Raw genomic sequence first — 16475 nt, 5'->3', positions numbered from 1 at the left:
CCTCTTCTTTTGATACTATCAGTGTAGCTTTTGACCAGGGAGCGTGATGAATTAAATGTATGACAGATATGACAGGTGAGGAGTGCTCGGAGGGGGCTTAAACAGCAGGGATAAGACAAAGCCCCCATTTAAGAACAAACTCCCCACCCGATGACTAGTCCATTAATGACCAGCCATAAAATCGCTCTGTTTGCCATGTTGGATGAGGAGCAAGCTGATACTACAAACAAAGCTTTGTTAGCCACAGGGCAGTTGTTCAATCAGGCCACACAGCCAACTAATTGAAAAAGGCTATTCCCTACCCCCACTCTCTTGGTATTTGATATACTGGACTTCCACAGGTAAACTGCTTCCTTCCTATAATGTTGTATTAAGTCAGCCACCACAAGTTTACAGCTGGACTAAGTGGTATTACAGTTTATAAACCTGAAAATCTATCTGCAGGGAACCCAGATAAGCCCCAGAGAGAAACAAGTCCAGCATTACAAATCCAAGGAATTTTGGAAGTCAATCCATTAGGATTATTGGGGCAAGCCTTTGATTTTGGAAGTCATGGGCTCAAAAATACAGAAGCAATGGACTCTTTCAATCTCCCTTTATTTTAACCTCTTATCCAAAGGCTTATTGACTTATTTTCCCACTATAAATATAGATGAAATTATAATAATTTACAATAATATTTGCAAGAGATTATTGGTCAAGAAGCCCAGTAACAGTATTGTTTTTCTGAGGCTTGTAATTACATAGTGTTTGAGAGGGGGGGGGGAAATCACAGTTTTTTATATCTAACAATTTTGTAATATAAGTATCAGATCACAAACCTTCAGCAACTGACCATATTGCTCATCTCACTGTGATCATCTTTAAAAACCCATTCACCCCCTTTAAAGTATATATCAGTAAATATGTGGTTGGTTTTCTGGATGCTAATTATTGATAACTTTATTGTATTGATTTACTTTGTGAGCTGTCTCAAGCAAGTCTCTAGAAAGTAGGTTGCCAGCAGATGGCTGCATTTATGCAGAGGGAGAGGTGGTCCCGTAGATATGAGGGACCATGGACGGCTTTGTATGTGTCGGCCAGTACCTTAAACTGAGCCCAGTAACTGATAGGCAGCCACTGGGATGACTGCAGAATGAGAGTAATATACATACTCTGCCAGGCTCCCAATAATAACTAGCTGTGACATTCTTTACCAACTGCAGTCTTCAGATTGCCTTTGCGGAGAGATGTATGCAGAGTGTGTTGCAGTAGTATAGTCTCGATGTTCCTGTGAGGTGGATCCAGGTGGCCAGATCATCCACATCAAAATAATTGTATTTACACAAACTTCAGTCAACTATAAGGGCTAGTTTAAGTATCTGCTATGAGAAAATGAAATCTTATATATTACTAAGAGATTGTAAAGAAGAAAACATAGGAGGCAGCAGTTGTGAAATCACTCCTGAAAATGCCCTCCCTGGGCCTAAATGATTTAAACAGCTAGTAACTACTGGTAAACATTTAATTTTTTTTTTTGGGGGGGAAGGGGCTTAGCAACCGCTAAGCACTGACTACACATCACCAGGCTTTCAGGAACGAGGAATTATCTGGACACATTTCAGTTGAACTTCTAGCAAGATTTTAGAAGAGCTTTGGTCGCCCTGATTGATCATCTTTTCTAGGAAAGTGATAGGGGTACTGCATTCCTGTTGATATTCTTAGACCATTACTCAGTAGCTTTTGTTACCATCAATCATGGCATTCCTTGGGCTGATTGACTGGAATGGGTACCAGGTACTCCAGTGGTTCAGGATCTGATGGCTTGGTTACAGAAGGTGATGGTGGGGAAAACTGCTCAATGCTTTGGCAATGTGGTAAAAAGTCCATCATTACCCCACCTAGATTGCCACAGGCATAAGGAAATTTTCACCAGTTCCTACCTCCTGCAACAGTCCAAAATACACCTTCAAATGCTGCTCCTGGGGGATGGGGGACCCTCCAGGAATAACTTAAGGATCAGAGGTGTCTTGTGGGAAGCAGGATCAGCAAAAACTGCCCCCTCCTTTAAGTGTGGTTGTGGCATTTTATACTTTTTCTAGTTTTACTGTTCATTCTTTTAACACAGTAAATTATCTAGAGAACCATTGGTTAATGCGTTTTAAAATAATTAAGAAAAGTAAGCCCTATTTAATTGCTGGAAATGGAATTATTCACAAAATTTATGGATAAGAATGCATGACTTTTTTACTCAAAGCCACAGATGGATGAACAATTATTATGAAGTATCCAGCAGTTTCCTTTAAAGAAGCAATTTGTATTTTATTGTGTGCTCATGTGGCACCCCTGTACAAAAATTTGATTGAAATAAACTTGCCCCCCTAAGGTAAAAAAAAATCTTTTTACACACTAGCTAGCTGTTATGCTCACTGTTATAGATGTAAATGCTACTTCCTAATTTGAGCCACTTGTCTCTTGTGATCTTCACCTCTTTACTATAGATCCGCAGTCAGAGATGTGAAATGGCTTGTATCCAAAACATAGCCAGTAAGTACGACTCACTGCTCCAAAAGCTGTCAAAATAGGCCTGGACTTTGTCTGTCCACAGCTCTGGATTGATGGAGGACATCTGACAGAAGGGCAAGGAAGACATACAGGAAAACCTCTTTCAGACCTTATCTGAACAACAATACTTAACTTTCACCACCTGGGTATGGCTTTCCAGCAGAAAACAGTAATATGTATTGTCTCTTTCTGGAGAATAATTTAAAAGCAAGTTTCCAGCTGATGCTAAATGAATTTTTAAACGCCTGTTTTCACTGATGACACTGATTCTCTCCTTCGTGAGTAATGTACTACCCTGTTCCTCAGTACCACAAGGCAGTATAAATAATGTAAACTAATCTCATCAAGCTCTTACTTTCCTAGTTTCTGCTATTATTAGCTAAGATTAATTTTAAGGAGTCATGTTTAACCCTTGTTTGCTTTTTTAATACAATAGTTTTTCTCAAAATCCCTTCAGCTGAGGATGCATCTTTATTTTTCACTCATGGGGGTGACATCTGTTTTGTATCTATTAGATTATAATTTTAATTGCGGCTTTATTCATAAAAATACAGTAAGTGTTATATAAATAATTTTAGGTACTATCAAATATAGAAAACTTTTTAGTATGTTTTTGGAGGAAGAGTGTTAAAATTATTCCAATGCTTCTTGGGGGGCATGTGTCAGAAAGTGGTGTGTATGTGTCTGTGGGTGTTACTGTTCAGTTTCTTGGCTATTAGTCTATAGGCGTCCTCAGGGTTTTCTCTTGTCCCCCATTCTGTTTAATGAGAGAGATCATCTGCAGATTTGGAGTGAGCTGTTACCAGTTTACTGATGACACCCTTTCTCCTTCCCATCTCATTCCAGGGAGATGGCAGAAGTGCTAAACCAATGTCTGGCAGCTGTGAATGACTAAATGAGGGTTAACAAAACTTCATCTAGACAAAATAGAAATGCTGGGGGGGGGGCAGTGTTGAGTGACACAGGAATAGCTGTACAACAGCAGGCTTGCTGTTTCTGGATTTTCCTAGACTTTTTCTGTCCCTTGATAAACAGTTGATGAAGGTGACTAGAACGGCAATTCTGAAAACACTTTGTGGGGAGCACCACTAAATAAAACTGGACTTACTTCTGAGCAGACCTGCTTAGGATTGCTCCCTAGGCATGCTTCTTATCTACGGGGGGTGTTCTGCCAAGGCAGAGGTTCTTTAAGATTTGGAGGCAATGAAAATACTAGTAGGTGGAGAAAAGGCAATGCTTTACTTATAAAGTAACACAACATTCAGTTTATCAGTTTATAATCCACAATACAAAGTAACACAAAGTAATAATACTTTACATAAGTCTCTCTCTCCTTCTTGGCTGCAGGGGCTCCGTGTGCAGCATCCAGAGAGATCCCAGGGTCAACAGTCCAGTCACACAGCATCCAGGCTGATCTGTGCAGAAGCCCACCATTCGTCTCCTTCCTTGGGTTTTTCACTTAGGCCAGGTACTTTGGGTAGATTCAGGGCACCTGGCCCACAGCCCTGCCTTCCTGACCATGCACACCAGCTGCTGCATGAGCCAGCATAGACTGCCTAATCAACTAGTAAGCGCATCTGGCAACCCAACACTCCCCTTTTTAACACTACAGAAACAAACTAAACTAACATTCATTACAGAAAACTATACTTTCATATAGGGAATATGGAGGAATATGTGACATGTCAACCTAAAACTCCTCGTACAATATTCTTCCGCATATTGCCACTACAGGGGGAGGGAAGTATTTCTGGTACTGTCACACGTGCCATGTAGTATCCTGGCTGTACTACTGTAACTGTAACATGGTGTTGAACACTGTTTGAAAACTGCAATCGATTCAAAATGTGGCAACCAGAATGCTAACTGGAGCTTGATGCCATGAACATGTCAAATGAATACTCTGACAACTGTTTTGGCATTTAGATGCAATGGGTAATTAGGGCTGCCGGCAGAAGGCCTGCCCCATCCCTAACACTAGTCACAAGTATGTTGAGTCATAATCCAGGCAAATGCCTTACTGCCCCAAACTGAATCCCTTCTAAGGATATTAAATTAGCACCATAATTCCAGGCCTTCTAATATACACACATCTAGTAGAGGTCCTTAAACTAGGCATTTTATCTCATTACTGTTTCGTTGTGATTTTGTAAGTGTAGTTTTTAGCACACAGGCACACCCCAATCTGGTAGTTTTATGAAAGAAAAATTCCTGAGCCCAGCCTTGGCTGGGATAGAGGGTGGGATATAAATCCAATAAACAGACCAACAAAGAAATGATATTGTATCGGTGCAACTCTTCTGAGGCAAAGCAAAGATTAGCATTTTGTTTCCTGGACTTCTTTCCCTTGTCCCCATCAAAGCTGGCGAGTTCAATTTACAATGACCTCTGATTCACCTACAGTTTTAAAAGGTCTCTGCCTCGGCCATCATCAGGAAGTGCTCCTCTGGAAATGCCCTTTGAAAAACACCACAAAGAAAAGCAGTAACCAAAATGACCCAAGAGGCAATACTCCATCCTTGTCCACTGTAAGAGAGGACCCCCTTCACTCTAAAGTTTCATCCATCTTCATTTGCTTTTCCTTGCTGTCATTTCCTCTGACTTTTCAAATACAGGACAAGGGCATCTACTCTTTGTCTTCCATTGATCTCAGCACTTACTTATAGAACAAGTGGCTGTATCAGCTCCAGCAATTTACACAGAGACAACATTTTATTGTATTTGCAATTCTTTCAGAGCATCTGTGACTAACAGTTATATAACCGTCAGAAATTTAGCAGCTTCACATCTGAGAAAAATGTTCATTTTTAAATTTCTACCCGACATGCAGTTGTTAAAAGTACAGGAGCCCTGCCAAGGGGGAAAAAGCTACCAATGCTGTTTAGCATCAAGACAGAGCCTGAAGTTCTTCACATATGGGTAGGGTTGCCAACCTCCAGGTGGTGGCTGCAGTTGTCCCGCTATTACAGCTGACCTCCAGGCGACAGAGATCAGTTCACCTGGAGAAAATGGCCACTTTGGAAAGTGCATTCTATGGCATTATACAGCATTGAAGTCCCTGATCCCGCCCTCCTCAGGCTCAACCCCCTAAATCTCCAGGTATTTCCCAACCTGGAGCTGGCAACCCTACATATGGGTTATCAGAGGGTAAAAAATCTGGAAGGACCTTGTTTTGAGAGATGTCACGCAGAAAAAGCATGGATGTGTCTCGGGGATTTAGGATAGTTTGGTATATGTTTATTTAGGACTAGGCCACCAACCAAACTGCGTAGTCTAGCTTCTACTGACCGTGTACCGTAATGGCAGGTATCTGAACAGGAACACAATCTTCTCAAAGCTGTGTGAAGCAAAAAATTATGAGGAGTTAATAGGGCATGGGTTATTCAAAAGTCAGGGCTTCTGTGAGTCTATAATAGGAAGAAAGATATCCAAATAATTTGCTATGGTGCTTTGTAAAGCAACTTCTCTGGAATCTTCTACATAACTTTCTTTTTTATTCTGATAAATTAATGCATTAATTCTCATCTAATTTGACTTATACACTTCCTGCTCTTTAAAACTGCAGTACCTGCAGTAGAATGTTTCTTGTTTCCCCATTTTTTGTTCTTTCTAGGAATGGTTTCAGCAACCTGTTTAAGACATATCATGATCTCTTTGAAGCATGTAAAATACATTTCACAGAAATGTAAACAACAAAAAGATGCCCCTGCCTGAAGGCTTGAGAAGACACAAGAGGGGGCAGGGAGTATAGAAAGAGAGATGAGAATATACCGAACGTGTAATTTATAAAACAAGGTTTCATGGAAACATTCACCTCCCCACTCTTTTTGAAACAATTAAAAATACTGCAAAAACAAAATAAAGAGATGTCTCAGGAATGCATGTTATCAGATATCATATAGATAGCCCTTAATGGACTCGTTCCATTATTTCTGCCTCATGTGTGTGTGTGTAAAGTGCCGTCAAGTCGCAGCCGACTTTTGGCGACCCCTTTTTGGGGTTTTCATGGCAAGAAACTAACAGAGGTGGTTTGCCAGTGCCTTCCTCTGCACAGCAACCCTGGTATTCCTTGGTGGTCTCCCATCCAAATACTAACCAGGGCTGACCCTGCTTAGCTTCTGAGATCTGTCGAGATCAGGCTAGCCTGGGCCATTTAGGTCAGATCTGCCACGTAGACCGGAGGAAAAAATGCTGGGAAAACCATCATTGCTCCAACAGTGCGAGGTCAGTTCCTGCACAACCACAGAACCGACATCATCACATCATGGTGATGCTCTTGGATTCCACTGTGAATCCTGCAATGTTGCCGGGCGCCGGCGGTATGGGCCCCTGCACCGGCAGAGGCCGTAGTCGGCCTCCTAAGGCCTTTGGGCCCATTTTTCAGGAATGGGCCCTAAGGCATTTATAGCAGTAAAAAAGAGCAAGAATCCAGTAGCACCTTAAAGACTATCAAAATTTCTGGCAGGGTATGAGCTTTTGTGAGTCACAGCTCACTTCTTCAGAGCTGTGGCTCACAAAAGCTCATACCCTGCCAGAATTTATTTTAGTCTATAAGGACTCTGCTCTTTTCTACTGCTACAGACCAACATGGGTACCCATCATGATCTCAGGCATTTAATTCCATGAATATGTCAAATATTGCAATTTTATATGCTAAGTAAGTTATAAATGATGCATTTTATATTGTTAAAACATTTACATTAGTTTAGGTTTGATAGGATAGTAAGTATTACATATTTTACAATTCCCCTCCAAATTTCTGTTTTTTTATTCAGGGGGAAAATGGGGAAAACCTGATTTTGCCCATGTCTTCAAAATTTTCATACATTTTACATTTCTACCCCATTCAGAACATGAGACATCTCAAATCCATAGAGATCAGTTATACAGGTCCCTGTAGAATTGGATTTGGAGCACACCATGGGGAATAAATGAAGTAAATAAGTAAATAAATAAAATGAAGTTAATCTCTCTGAATCTGATAATGATATATACTTAGCAGGTTCAGCAAGTGGTACAAGAGCATAGCAGCAAAATAAAAATAGCAGTTTCATTGCACCTTAAAGTCTAACAAAATGTATTCTAGCATCTGATGAAGTGAACTCTGGCACATGAAAGCTTATGCTGGAATAATTACTTTTTTAGTCTTTAAGATTCTCAACGTCTGAACCATATTGGGAGTGAAACCAGAGAATGAAATCCTATTTCTTGAAGGATTAACAACAGATTGGCCTGTACTAGGATAAGAACTTATGATATTTACGAGTTCTTTGTTTATACTATTATTGCAGATGCTTAATTAAATTTTGGCTTAGTTGACTCCATAACTTGTCTCCTGTCTTCCTTCCGGGGGTAAGGGGAAATTGATGTCTCAGCATACTTGTCTACCAAGCAGTGAAAATTATAGAGAGATTCCCAAAAACAAGCCCTGGATAATTATAAAGTAAATAAACAGTATATTCTCAGTATCAAGATAATCTTTAAGCAATTTCTCACACTCCTAAATACATTCATCTTATGTAAAACAGATGTATGTCTTTGGGGTAGACTTTGTCTTTCATTCATGTACTGTAAAATCCCTTGTAATTATAGAAGGAAATACAAATTTTCTTGTCTAGTACTAAGAGTAAATCTTACAGAAAGCATGGGAAAATGAGTTTTTCCTGTGGACTTCTCCTGTTTTTTCACCAAAGGCTTGAAAAGGGAAAATTTGAAATGTGGAGGGAGATTAGGCTTGCCAACCTCCAGGTGGTAGCTGGAAATCTCTTGGAATTACAACTGATTTCTAGACAACAGATATCAGTTCCCCTGGAGGAAATGACAGCTTCAGAAGGTGGACTCTATATAGGGTTGCCAGCCTCCAGGGGGTGGCTGGACATCTCCCACTATTACAACTGATCTCCAGACAACAGAGAACAGTTACTCTGGAAAAAATGGCCACTTTGGAAATTGGACGCTATGGCATTGAAGTCTCCAAACCCCACCCTTCTCAGGCTCCACCCTCAAAATCTCCAGATATTTCCCAACCTGGAGCTGGCAAGCCTAACTTTATGGAATCTCCCCTTTATGGAATTAGTTCTCTCCCCTCCTCAAATTCCACCTTTCCCAAATCTCCAGGAATTTCCTGGCAACCCTAGGGGGAAACTGAGAAACACCAACCCTCCAAACTATGAATAATGAGTGAAATGTTATTTAAAACAGTGTTTTAAAATAATATTGTTGTGGCCAGCTCAGACTGAGGCATATTTCTTCGATCCAAGATGAGGGTTGCCAGTCTCTAGGTGGTGGCTGGAGATCTCCTGGAATTACAACTGGTCTTCAGGTTACAGAGATCAGTTCCCCTGGAGAACATGGCTGCTTTGGAAGGTGGATTCTACGGCATTATACTCCCCTGAGGTCCCTCCCCTCCCCAAACCCCATCTTCTCCACGCTCCACCCCCAAAATCTCCAGAAATTTCCCAACCCAGAGCTGGCAGCCCTATCCAAGATTCAAATATGTTTGTGATAACAGAACTCCTACTGCATTTGAACAAATTCCAAACAAACAACTCTCTGAAAACTGTATTTTGGAAAATATTGCAGAATCAAGAACGTTTTCAGGCATTTGATTCAATCTGCCAAGCATACAATTCCTGAGCCTTACAGGGACAAATCAGCCTATATGGACTTCTTATTTATCCAGCCCCACACGCGTCCAGTAAAGGAGGCAGACTTCAGCGCCCGGCAATCATGTTGTTCTTACAGGGAAATTGATGATGATGATGAAGAAGAGGTGGTTTTTATATGCCGACTTTCATTACCACTTAAGGGAGACTCAGACTGGCTTACAATCACCTTCCCCTCCCCACAACAGACACCCTGTGAGGTAGGTGGGGCTGAGAGAGCTCTAACAGAGCTGTAACTTGCCCAAGGTCACCCAGCTGGCTTCATGTGGAGGAGCAGGGAAACAAATCCAGTTCACCAGATCAGCCTCCGCCGCTCATGTGGAGGAGAGGGGACTCAAACCCGGTTTTCCAGATCAGACTCAACCACTCCAAACCACCGCTCTTAACCACACCACCACGCTGGATCTTGATCAAAATGCTGGTTTGATCAAGACAAACAAGCAACCCCCCCCCTAAAACCTCAATCCAATTCCATGGCTGAAAACTATTTAAGGAAAGAAACATCCCCACCTTTTAGTGCATATATTCTGGCAGCACTGAGGCCAAATATTTACTTGGACAGAAGTTATGTGTCTCAGACAAGCCAGGGAAACTGTGCCATTCAGTTTTAATGGAAACTCACGGAAATGTTGAAGGACAAAGGTTTCTGATGGTTCTATGGTGATTCTGACTCAGTATCTTCTGAATAAACTTGAAGAAAACAATTTTCACACCTGTCAAACTGAGGATTAATATCCCTGCTAATTGCTCTTTAGGAGCAGCCAATTCATTCTAGTTAAAAAGCTTTAATGGGGAAGGGGATGGTGTAATATCACCACCAGTACTCATTGTCCCACTAGGTGGAATGCGACTCACATAGCTATACAATGCAGCAATAATTCATTCTCCTAGCAATAATTCATTCTCACAGTCCATTTAAATGATTATGGGGAATGGAGCACTGACAAATCTCATAGAAAGGAAAAATTCCAACAGCAAGGTACTACTTTTCAGAAACTGCTACTTTTCTAATTATATGCATCCTGTGTTAAAGGGGGAAAGAAAAAAAATCTCTTTGACTGTATCGTCAAAAAGATTTTTTCCTTTCCTATATATATAGGAAAAGAAAAAATCTTTTTGACTATATATATGGGGGGGAAAACAACCCAGCAATTATGCTGAATTTTAAAAACTAGGATTAAGCAAAGTTCTGAGTCTGACCTTGACTACTGACAACTGAAATGTCAATACTACCTATGGAACTTCTAAAAAATAAAAGTCAGGGCCCAAGGGTTATTCCCATGATGCGTTAGTAAACATAGCTGGAAGGTTAGTTAATAAACACCAACTAAACCCTTCAATGACAGCAATAAATTGTTCAATTGGTAAAATGTCCACATTTTTTTTGTTCCAAACACTGGTGAACTGTTTAATCAGCAAACTCTTGCATCACTCAGCAAACAGATATTGGCAGAGGGCCCTTCAAGAATTAGTCCTTGGTTGGCCATGCTACTTACTCTCTTCACAACTTGAAACTGAAAAAACTTTTATTAAAAATAAAAGCAAATGACCTACATGTTCCTTCCAACAGTGATGTTCTTTGCTCTCCTAATCAAAATTACTTTCTGCAAAAAGTCATTCTGACATTAAGGGTTGTAGCAAATCAACCCTTAGAGGAAGGTGCTATTGACCACGGATTTTCCCTGTCCGCCCCCCCCCCACAAGGGTCCCACAACTCCAAACTTTACATTTCTAGGGGTCAACAGGGGATCCCCGGGTAAAGGAAATGCTAAAAAAAACAAATCCATATGTGCCTGTAGCGGATGCCCGTACACAGCCCAAAGCTTTTAATTTAAGTTCACATGTATTCTTCTATCAACTCTGATCCTCAAAATTGGCCCATCAGCAACTCCACAGAAGTTCAATTATAATTTCAGATTCATATGCCACACTTTCCGGCTGAAAAGGCCTTTGAAGCAATTCAGAGCACTACTGGCAGGCACAACTTCTATGAATGATAATGTTTGCAATTTATATAGCTGTGTAAACATTCAAAGTCCTTCACATAGATCAGCACAGTAGCCCTTACAATAGTCCTTCAAGTAGGGTTGCCAACTTTGGCTTGGGAAATTCCTGGAGATTTGGGGGAGGAGCCTGGGGAAAGCAGAGTTTGGGATGGGGGGTGAGCTCAGGGGGAATGTGATCCCACAGAGTCTGCCCTCCAAACTGTAGTCCAGAGATCAACTGTAATTCCAGGAGAACTCCAGGCTTAGGGCTGCCAGTTCCTAATTGGGAAATACCTGGAGATTTGGGGGGGGGTGGAGCCTGAGGAGTGTGGGGTTGGAGAGGGGATGGACTGCAATGCCATAGAGTCCAATTGCCAAAGCGGCTATTTTCTCCAGGGGAGCTGATCTCTGTTGCTTGGAGATCAGTTGTAACAGTAGGAGATCTCCAGCCACCACCTGGAGGTTGGCAACTCTATCCAGGCTCCATCTGGAGAATGGAAACCCTACCTTCAAGGTATTATCATTCCTACTTTCTTAAAAGACAAGAATTACAAGTCTAATTTTTCAAGGTATCATCATTCCTACTTTGCCAAAAGGGAACTGGAGCATAGAAATAGTGATTTAATTAAGCACATGGAGTGAGCTTCTGACTGTTGTGAGACTAAATCAGCAGCCTTTAGTCTCCCAGCTACAATGTTACACCAGCTCCCAGAGTTTCCATTACAGTTATGCATTGCAAGTGTTGAAATTAGCCCTTCTCCACAGTTACAAGATCACAGGAGCCAGGAGCAGATTGGCCACTAAGGCCACTGGAAAAAGTCCTGGTAGACTGATGTGCAAGGTGGGCATTAGCGGCTGTAAGCCAGCAGCCCCAGCCCTGCAAGGGACAGGTGTGAGCTGGTGGGCCTGCTCTTCCTTCCTTCCCCCTTTCTTTGGGGAGGATGGGCCGGGAGCAGGCAGGCCCTTTTCCAGGGCTGTTTGTGCCTCCCATAGTAAATCTGGCCCCTCTGTAACACACTTACAGTGCAGTCCTAAACAATGGGATTAGAAGGGTATAACTCTGCTTAGAACAGAACTAATACTGCCCTTGTTTTAAAATGTGCACAGTTGAAATCAAGTAAGTGTGTTGCAGAGTTGCCACATTTAACATGAGACAGGGCCAAATTCAATATGGGACAGTCTAGCTTTAATGTCCTCATCTAAGAGTGTAGAGAATTCAATTTTCTTCACAGGCAAGGCATTGTAAATGTTTGAAACTGATAAAATTGTTATAATAGTAGAGAGAAAACACCCTTATTTTCTCCTCCAATTATTGTAATATTTAATGTAAGACTTTGCTGTTTGCAATCAAAAGTAGAATAGTTCTTATATGATAGATTGTTCGAGATTTTATTCCCCCTTTAAACTCACGAATAATAAAAACTGTTCTCAGATATTCAAAATATGATCACAAAAGTTTAAAACAGAACTTAATAAGGTAGTATATTTTTTAAATAAAATATGCTTAGGTAAAGCAACTCAGAACAAACTTGCATGTATAACTTGGTGCTTCTGATTTTAGAAAAGCCTCAAAAGGCTGCTTATTGCTGCAAAATTAGACTTGTAATTCTTGTCTTTTAAGAAGCCCAAGTTTCTTCCATGGAATAAAGGGTTTCAGGATTTTAGTTTAAGACGAATTCCCAAAGAACAGCACAATTCATTCTACACGCTAAGGGATGATTATGTTTCTTAAATCTCAACTCCATTTTCAACTTTGCAGATTATGGCCTTTGATTTTTATGCCGCATCTTACGCTTATGCATTTATGCTGTGACATGGAAGGGGGGGATGTTGCCACTATTTATTGTTTGTTTGAAAGCCACTTTAAAAGCTTAAAGATGTGGGATAATTTTTAAAGATTTTTAAAAAAAATAAGACTGTTGAAAGTATTATAGTTACCTGTTAATTATTTCTGAGAATCAATGGCTAGGATCCAGTACAGCATTTTCATGGGTGGATTTCTGCTCAAGGAGCATAACTTTCTCAACCCCCTACAACCCACCCCTGTTCCAGCTTCAAACATCTCTGGAGGATGGGCACCTCCAGGAGTGGCATTTGGGACTACTACAGGTGGACAGGGTGCAAAATATATATTCCTCGGGCAGAAAGCATTCTGAGGAGAAGCACTCCATAGGATCTAAGTGAATATAGTGGTGGGTTGTTGTTTTTTTGCCATCAAGCTGACTTATGGTGACCACTTAGGGTTTTAAGGCAAGAGACACTGGGAGGTGGTTTGCCATTGCCTACTTCCGCGTCACAACCCTGGTATTCCTTGGAGGTCTCCCATCCAAATACTAGCCAGGGTCAGATCTGAGAGTGTCTGACTGGCCCAAGGTCACCCAGCAAGCTTCCATGACGCAAGTGGGGACTCAAACATGGGTTTCCCAGGTCCTAGTTCAACACCTTAACCACTACACCACGCTGGTGTATATAGTGAATTAAATATTCTAATTATAAAACCGACTGAATTAATTGATAGCAGTTATAATTTCACATTGTCTAGGAATTTGCCAATGAGGTATTTAAAATTCAAGTTAAAAAGGTAAAGGTCCCCTGTGCAAGCCACGGGTCATTCTTGACCCATGGGGTGATGTCACATCCAGACATTTTCTAGGCAGACTTTGTTTACGGGGTGGTTTGCCAGTGCCTTCCCCAGTCATCTTCCCTTTACCTCCAGCAAGCTGGGTACTCATTTGACCGACCTCGGAAGGATGGAAGGCTGAGTCAACCTTGAGCCGGCTACCAGAAACCAACTTCCGTCGGGATCGAACTCAGGTTGTGAACAGAGCTTTGGACTGCAATACTGCAGCTTACCACTCTGCACCACGGGGCTCCTAAAATTCAAGTTAACCCCAATGTAATCATGTTTTGCAAAGTTTTATTTGTATGGAATATACTGTCTCATTTTCTCTATATAATAGTGCTTATATTCCTTTCCTTTCCTTCTTTCAAGCTCCCTTGACCAAAAGGTCTTGAGCAGTAAATGGGGAGCCTGTATTTCTTTAAGGAAAATATGGTGGATAGATACTTGGCTACCGCCAATGTTGTTCTTTGGTCTCTATCCGCCAGCAAAAAGGGGACTGTTTTATCTTTTGTTACGGTGGCAGGTAATTTGATTAACATAGGGGTAATCCATTGATTGCGATAGGAATTATATTGGGGGCATTCCAACATCATATGGGATAATGAATCCACTCTCTTCAGATCACATGGACAAAGCCTATCTGAATAAGGTAAATTGCCATATCTTCCATTTAACATCACTGAAGGGGCGGCATTCAAGTGAGCAAGCATGAATGCTCTACGGTAATGAGGGACTATTAAATTGCTAAAATAAGCTGGAGTTCACAAAGATGGAAGGATACCTAAAAATCTCTCCTAGCACGCTTTAAAATGCTGGAGTAATTTAATTTTTTTATATTGTTCTTGATGGTTAATATGGATTGACCTTTCCCCATACCCAAAATGGTATCCTAAAATAGGCCTAGATTAATAATTTCTTATCTGTTTCTTGCATGCAGCGGGAGCAAAACTGGTCTTTGTTTAGTTTGTAGATCAGGCCATTCTTCTCAGATGAAAATATGGCCTTTATGCGGTGTTTGAAGGCTTGTAGCCATGCTTTAGCTTCAATAGAACCTTGTCCTAATTCTAACCTTAAACTTACTCCAGCTACACACCTTGGGGTCCCTGTAATTCACTTTAAAATTTGACACAAGGGGAGGTCAATACTCTTGTCAATCTGAGGAATCCATATTGAAGCTGCATATAAGAGCTGTGGGATAATTTTTATGTTGAACAATTGTAATTCCCTTGGGATATATTTACCTCCCTTATGGAAGAAAAAGTGTTCAATTGCTGCCATCGAATGTTTAATTTTTTTGTTACCGTATATATCTGAGATGGGGTTTCCAATTAAGGTTAGAGTTAAATACCATACCCAGGTATGTAAATCTGGAGAGTTGTTCTGATTGGGTACCATCAATTCTCCAAGTAGTGGGGGTGATTTTCTTAGCTTTTGAGAAGACCATAACTCTAGACTTTGAATAATTGTTCTTAAGTTCCTCTGATTTACTATACTTTGAGAACGGATTTAGAAGTCTTCTCAAGCCTATCTGAGTGCAGGACATTAGGAAGACATCGTCTGCAGAGAGGAGTAAGGTTAGTGCCTTTGAAGACAAAAATGGAGGATGAACAGTGCTTATATAAATATTAAAGACTTCAGCAAGTATGTATCAAATGGCTAGTTATTTTCAAAGCTGACAGCGTAACTGCTTTAAGCATGTTTCACAGATCTGCAGCTCACCTGACCGGCAATGTTTTTAATCTTCTATTAAGAAAGTGTGGCATTCCAACACCCATACCATTCCTTCACTCGTTGACATCTACAGTGATTCTCTACACAAAGCACGTACCTGAGGACTGTCCCCCGCCCCTTCCCCTTGAAATGTGAAAACATGAGGTATGCAAGCTATCCCAAGAAGCTTCATACTGCATCAGCACCTGTTCAGGCAATGGCCAGTTAAACAAGCAAAACAACAGCTGAGTAAGTCAGGTCAGTTACCCTATGAACTGCAAGACATGTACCCTGGAGACCTGTCCACATCACCCTTACGTATTTGAAAATAGCAATACTTAGTAATGTGATGCCTCCTGTATGCGTTTGAAGGGGCAGTGAAAGACTTTTTGATACACTGCTGCAGTTTTGTCTCTCTCTCTCAAAAGAGGACACGCCGTCTCCCAGTCGCATTGTCTGCAAGGAACAACACGACTCATTCCATCCCACTCTAGCAATGTTTGTTTAAGAAGCACAGGTTCAAGAGAAAGCATTAACCATTAACCAAGCACTATAGTAGCCCAATTTCTCTTGCCACACATACTTGTTAACAAGTTTATAAACTCCTGTGCATTTTCCCTTCAAGCATCTTTAAAAGGCTGGGGTAAGACATTAACTGAAAGGACATAGAAAAAGTTAGAAATAAGAACTACAGCGAACTGTATGCTAAGCACTAACACCAGGCTCTCTGTGAAGTGCCGGGTGTAAGCTATGGACCTAATTTGGTGCAGGTACAACAAATATCACAGATATAAAAAACTAAAGTCTCTTTATCAACTGATATTGCCTCATATATACAACTGTTCTAACCATAGTTGCACCACTACAGGGTTTTTCCTGCAACTGTAGTAAAAGTAATGGCTACAAATAACATGAATGGAAATTGTATTCATGCCTTGCTTCTGAGCC

The sequence above is a fragment of the Euleptes europaea genome, chromosome 10, assembly GCF_029931775.1.
Source record: "Euleptes europaea isolate rEulEur1 chromosome 10, rEulEur1.hap1, whole genome shotgun sequence".
Lineage (NCBI taxonomy): Eukaryota > Metazoa > Chordata > Lepidosauria > Squamata > Sphaerodactylidae > Euleptes > Euleptes europaea.
This window is presented reverse-complemented; position numbering follows the sequence as displayed.